Genomic DNA, 7,275 nt, shown 5'->3' with positions numbered 1-7,275 from the left:
TATCAATGAATTAGCGCATCGGTGTACGATATTTCTGTTCCCTGTGTCAAAAATATCCGGTGCTTTGTATTGTAAAATCTCCGAATGAACGCTGTAGGACGTGGTGTAAAATGCAAAGGAAGGGGCGATTTGGAATAACGAAGCAGTTCAAACGATTTGGAGGCAGACGGCATGAGTTGACGCTCTCCCAGAGAAAATTGGCCATTCAGTTGCTGGAAGAAAACAAATCGCAGAACGACATAGCGAAAACGTTAGCCTGCTCCCAGTCCCAGATTTCCAGAATTGCGTCAAGAAAGTCGGATATTTTAGCTTTGTATGACAGGTGTAAAAACCCGGACGCCGTTAGAAGAAAATCGAGGCCTAGAAGAGCACCTCTGTTTTCACAAATCGAGACTATTCGGACAAAGGTTGCGGCGAGGAAGGGCCCGGTCACTGGTGTTATTAAGTGCGCTGGTACGAATGAACCGTCTAACGGTACTTCCAACAAGAAAGATCTTAATTCAATCATCAGTCGTATTACGAACCTAAACCAGGTGTCCACGTCAAGCTCAAACTGTGAAGGTAACGTTACAAAAGCTACCCGTGCTGTGGATAACTCCTTCGACAGTTGCGCAATGGAAGAAATATGCTCGTCAACCAATGACGTCATGGACGCCTGTGATAAAACTCCTAGCCCACCGAAGAGCGACGAAACTGAGTCATGTGACCAGCAAGTCGTTGATTTCCGCCCAGTTCCGGACAGTGTGGAGAGTACGGATTCTATGAATTCTAGCGGTCAAAATGATTACCATGATGACAGCAGCATGCTGGGTGATTTTGCTCTCGATCTCTCCAACATGCGACCACGGAGGGGTAAAGCTTTGACCCTAGTGCACAAGAAGCTGATAATAGAAATGCTGGAAGCGAAGAAATCGCAAACGGAAATCGCCAGAATGTTCGGCAAGTCGCAGTCTGTAGTCTCAAGAATGGCTGCCAAGAAGGCTAGGATCCTGGACCAGTGGAATAACGTCAAGGGCAGCGATAAGGAGAGACTAATCCGCGAAAAGGACGAATGTAAAATGTTGTTGTGTCCTCAAAAAAGTAGTCCCAAGGTAACAACGAGTGTCAGTGTGTGCGAGAAGCAGGAAGAGGAAGCGACAAGTAGTTCTGATATCTACCACAAGAGACAAGCGCTGTCACTCTCCCAGAAGCTGGAAATAATCGAGCTCCTAAAGCACAAATCATCGCAGAGGGACATCGCAAAGATATACGGCAAATCGCAGGCAGTCATTTCGAGAATCGCGGGTCGCAAGGACATCATATTAGACGAGTGGGAGAAACAGAACAAAATTAAATCCCGGCTGAACGCGCTGTACCCCGACGTTACCATGGTGACCGAGAGCGGCGTAGGCATTTACGAGTCGTCTTCAGACGTTTCCGCTTCCGACATTTTGGAATCGGAAGACGGTTACGGGTGTGAGAAGTTCGATAACAACCATTATGACGCGATGGACGAATACGTGGAGCCTAAATTATCGGGTCGGGTGGGCAGCTACCGAACAGAAACGAGGCCAGACGGCGCTGCAGCTGCAGGATTCGATTCTGAGACTGCGATTCCCGTGATGACGTCAGAAATTGACGTAACGATGCCGGGCGTGGCTCGCAAATCGCGGAACTGGTTACACTTTCACAAAGTGGACAGCAGTAGAGAGCTGGAGAACAGTGATAGGTTTTCTCTGTCAGATGTTGACGTGCCGAAGTACGAAGTTGGAGCCATGAACATGATGTATTCTATACCAGGAATCAGTCGTAGGAAGCGCTACCGAGGGTTGTTGCTGTCTGAACGCAAATTGGCTATTAAGCTGTTGGAAGAAAACAAATCGCAAACCGAGATTGCCCGGATCTTGGGATGTTCCCAGTCACAGATATCGCGAATACAAGCGAAGAAGAATTCCATCCTCAACATGTCGGAAGGTTTTGACGGTAGCGGTCAAGCAGACGACAGTTTGCGGTACCCTAAAACCGAACAGTCGGAATTTGAATACGGGTGTATGACGGCAACGAATCGTTCGGTATCCGGAACAATGTTTTTCGAAGATGACCGACGCCTGCCGAAACATGAGTTCTGTGACGCCGCGACCTACTCCAGTGTTCCACACAACGTCACGGAGAAGCACCAGTCCCATGACGTCACCATGTGTCCTCAGTTGGATTTGTCTCGGGACGACGAAAACCAAACCAACGACTCACTCAGAACGGAACAGTTCGTGCACCCCGGCATCGAATCGAACACGGCCAGTCAGACTGAGGAGGAATTGGAAAACCCCGGCGTCAAGATGGAGTCGGCGGATAGCGACCCGGTTCCGTCCGCAGCGGACGCCTTGAACGGGCTGCGGACGATCAGACGGTACATGCAGTTTTCAGGCATCCAGAACTTTCAGTTTTTCAACTCACTTGAGTCGCAGTTGTTTTGCCACATAAGCAAACTGTTGAGGTAAGCAAAACGGGTATTGATTGATGGCGTCCACCGAATTAAGTTTCATAAACTTATTTTTACATCACTGAGTTAATTTTATAGACTGTTTTCCCACATGCCATCATAGAGTTAATTTCATAGATTGTTTCCCCACATTGAATTAATTTTATAAAATATTTTTTTCCACATCATTGAGTTAATTTTATAAAATATTTTTTCCACATCATTGAGTTAATTTTATAGAATTTTTCCCACATCGAGTTAATTTCATAGAATTTGTTTAACATCATTGAGTTAATTTCATAGAATTTGTTTAACATCATTGAGTTAATTTCATAGAATTTGTTTAACATTGAATTAATTTTATAGAATATTTTTCCACATCATTGAGTTAATTTCATAGAATTTGTTTAACATCATTGAGTTAATTTCATAGAATTTGTTTAACATCATTGAGTTAATTTCATAAAATTTGTTTAACATCATGGAGTTAATTCAGTCTTTTTTTTTTGTTTTACATTATTAAGGTACATTGTAATTTCATAGAATTTTTTTCACATCATTGAATTAATTTCATAGAATTTGTTTAACATCATTGAGTTAATTTCATAGAATTTGTTTAACATCATTGAGTTAATTTCATAAAATTTGTTTAACATCATGGAGTTAATTCAGTCTTTTTTTTTTTTTACATTATTAAGGTACATTGTAATTTCATAGAATTTTTTTCACATCATTGAATTAATTTCACAGACTTCTTATCGTTGAATTAATTCCATAGGTTACACATATTTTCACGCCTCCGAATTAATTTCATAGACTACATTTATTTTGTTATGACTAAGAAGAGTTACCTCACGTTAGCACCTTCTAGTAGGTGCAAATATATCTGTTCCATAGAATTTAACTTTTACATTGCAGTCATAAATATACTTTGACTTTATGCTTTGTTTTTACATGTGATGTCAAATACTTTATTTACTAAGAGTAATTTACAGTAATGGATTTATAATGTAGTCAATGAAATATTTTAGCTCTAAAATCTGAAAATGTGAGGAATGTGAAATACTACATGATCGTTCAAGTATACAGAGTGAAAGAAATAAGGGAACACTTGGTACTGTGGGGTGGGGAATCAATTTTGATGGTGCCCCCCCCCCCCCCCCCCCCCCCCCCCCCCCCCCCCCCCACCACTACCACTAAAGATACACTTCACGGGCCATGACATAATCACATGTAAAACATTATATATAGATTATTGCGAGAGCGAGGGGTATTTCATTTCAACTTATTTTCGTACTTGTATCCAATTAAGGTTCAAGCACGCTGTCCTGGGCACACACACCTCAGCTATCTGGGCTGTCTGTCCCGCACAATGGGTTAGTTGTTAATTGTTAATGGTTAGTGAGAGAGAAGAGGATGTTGTCTCCTTACACCTACCCAATGAGTCATTAAAACTCGCTCTGGCTGGGAGCCGGTACCGGGCTGCGAACCCTGTGCCTACCAGCCTAATGTCCGATAGTTTAATCACGACGCAACTGAGGCCGGTGCGATGGGTATAAAACAATTCCCCAACGAGTTTTACGAGAGGCGGGGCGTAGCCCAATGGTAAAGCGTTCGCCTGATACGCGATCGGTCTAGGATCGATCCCCAACAGTGGCTCATTGGGCGATTTCTTGTTCCAGCCAGTGCTCCACGACTGTGCAAAGGCCGTGGTATGTGCCATCGTGTCCGTGGGATAAAATAGCTCTTGCTACTAACGGAAATATATAGCGGGTTTCCTCTCTAAGACTATATGACCAAAATTACCAAATGTATGACATCCAGTAGCCGATGATAAATAAATCAGTGTGCTCTAGTGGTGTGGTTAAACAAAAACTAACACTTTTATTTCGTGTTTTTGTGTGATCCGTTATTTCTTTCCATCAGTATAATGTAGGTTAGGATGTTATGTAGACTACAGGTATAGTATTTAACAGGTATAGTATTTAAAATACTATACAAGTGTATGTAATTCATATACTGTGTATACTTTATACTTGGGGTATAAATTTAATAATATACCATGTATATTATATATTCATTTTAATAAACATGATTATGGTTACATGACATTGTATTTAAAACTATGTAATGCTGTACTGGTATTTAATATCCTTGATGGATATATTATATTAAATGACAATTCTAAATGTTTTGATTGTATTTAACATCATTCAGGGAATACTCTGTGCACATACAATGCTGTTATATATTATATATTATAGTTTCTCTTCTTTTTTCCTCCGAATACCATCAACACCAAAAATGAAAGTAAAAACTCAGGTCTGTAAATTTATACACAAAATTTGTATCAATCTTCAGGAATATTTTTCTAAATATTTTTAATATTTCTGGCGTTTAGCATCGTGTTTCATATGTTTTCAAGATGTTTGGACAGATTTTTTTTCATGATACGGGTAGATTCAGGGAATTTTTGTTTTAGATTCATCAATAAAACTGCAATCTCGTGTGTGATTCAAGGGAGTAATGTTAGTTTACTGCCCTTGTAAAATGTTTCTGACTAAAAGACATGGGGCGGGGGTAACTGCCCTCCCCCCCCCCCCCCCCCCCCGCAAAATGATAGAGATATTCCGCAAAATGTGCTAACCCGCGACCTTTTTTTAAATTTTCATCATCATGCGCTTGATTCGCGGTCGGTTTAGGATCCATCCCCGTCAGTGGGCCGATTGGTCTATTTCTCGCTCCAGCCAGTGCACCATGACTGGTACATCAAAGGCTGTAGCATGTGTCATCCTGTCTATGGGATGGTGCATATAAAAGATCCCTTGCTGCTAATCGAAAAAGAGTAGCCCATGAAGTGGCGACACCGGGTTTCCTCTCTCAATATCTCTGTGCTCCTTAACCATATGTCCGGTGTTATATAACCGTAAATAAAATGTTTTGAGTGCTTCGTTAAATAAAACATTTCCTTCCTTCCTTCCTTCCTTCCTTCCTTCCATTTTACCCTCAAAATTAGTTGTAATCCATGTAAAAATGCTTAATGATTCGTTTGCAACCGTATATAGCTGTTTGGCAGTAATGCTAATATGAATACATGAAAAGTTCAGGCGCAAAACGCGATATATCCATTTTTCATTTTGAGTATATATATATTTTTTTTAATTGGCGTATATCGCGTTTTGATAAAAAAAAACGGGATTTACCCAATACAATTTCATAAGGATTAATCACGTTTTGCAGCAAATCAGCGGGCATACGAATAGCCCTTACTGACATACAATAATGGCTTTAACTAAAAACTAGAAAGAAAATGGTTTATATCGCGTTTTGCGCCTAAAATCTAAACATGCTGTTCTCTAGATGCCCGTATGCCTATGACTAAAATCACATACTAAATATATTTTTGTGTTTAGAATATCACTGTCTGTATATTCATTGTTTTTCTGGGACTCGTCCTAATCTTTGGAAGTATCCCAAACTGGATTTGCCCTCCCAATAATTTTGTGCTAAAGAGAAATAAAATGTATTTGGAAATAAAATGAAGTTTGGCCGCATATAAAAGATCCCTTGCTGCTAATCGAAGAGAGTAGCTCATGAAGTGGCAATACCGGGTTTCCTCTCTCAATATCTCTGTGGTCCTTAACCATATGTCCGACGCCATATAACCGTAAATAAAATTTGTTGAGTGCAGGCTACTTCCAAACAATGGGACGATTTGAAACACGTTTTATTATACAGCCACTGATATTTTATGCAAAAAAAAAGCTTAATGTGTAGGGTTTAAGCTGGACGCCAAAAGGTAATAGCAATTTGGTGAATTTCATCTGAAAATCTGTAGCTAAATTCAAGTCCTTAACCATATGTCTGACGCCATATAACCGTAAATAAAATGTGTTGTGTGCGTCGTTAAATAAAACCGTTCTTTCTTTCTAAATTCAAGAGACAGTTAGCTAAACAGAATTATTAAAAAAACAGCTATACACATCCAAACATCACATAGTTTTCGAATTAGCTATACACATACAAACATCACATAGTTTTCGAATTAGCTTTACACATCCAAACATCACATAGTTTTCGAATTGGCTACACACATCCAAACATCACATAGTTTTCGAATTAGCTACACACATCCAAACATCACATAGTTTTCGAATTAGCTACACACATCCAAACATCACATAGTTTTCGAATTAGCTATACACATACAAACATCACATAGTTTTCGAATTAGCTGATATCCAATAGCCTATGAGTAATAAATCAGTCCTCTAGTGGTGTCGTTAAACAAAACAAACTTTTAATTTACCATAGGAGGACTGCCACTTCCAACATCGAGGTTAAATTTAAACCGTCATAAGACGGCGATCATTGGACATTTATTGAGAAGAAGTTGGTTTTACTTTTACGTATACTAGACGGCGATCATTGGACATTTATTGAGAAGAAGTTGGTTTTACTTTTACGTATACTAGAGATCAGCGGTTGTAGGTAAAGTTGGTTTTACTTTTACGTATACTAGAGATCAGCGGTTGTAGGTAAAGTTGGTTTTACTTTTACGTATACTAGAGATCAGCGGTTGTAGGTAAAGTTGGTTTTACTTTTACGTATACTAGAGATCAGCGGTTGTAGGTAAAGTTGGTTTTACTTTTACTTTTACGTATACTAGAGATCAGCGGTTGTAGGTAAAGTTGGTTTTACTTTTACGTATACTAGAGATCAGCGGTTGTAGGTAAAGGATCTCGAAGTATGGCAACTGCTAGGTAAAGGATCTCGAAGTATGGCAACTGCTAGTAATGTTATATTAATCTTTTAAT

Source organism: Gigantopelta aegis, chromosome 1 (assembly GCF_016097555.1).
Source record: "Gigantopelta aegis isolate Gae_Host chromosome 1, Gae_host_genome, whole genome shotgun sequence".
In the NCBI taxonomy this organism is placed as follows: Eukaryota; Metazoa; Mollusca; class Gastropoda; order Neomphalida; family Peltospiridae; genus Gigantopelta; species Gigantopelta aegis.
The sequence above is the reverse complement of the archived record's forward strand: the minus strand, read 5'-3'. Positions refer to the sequence as shown.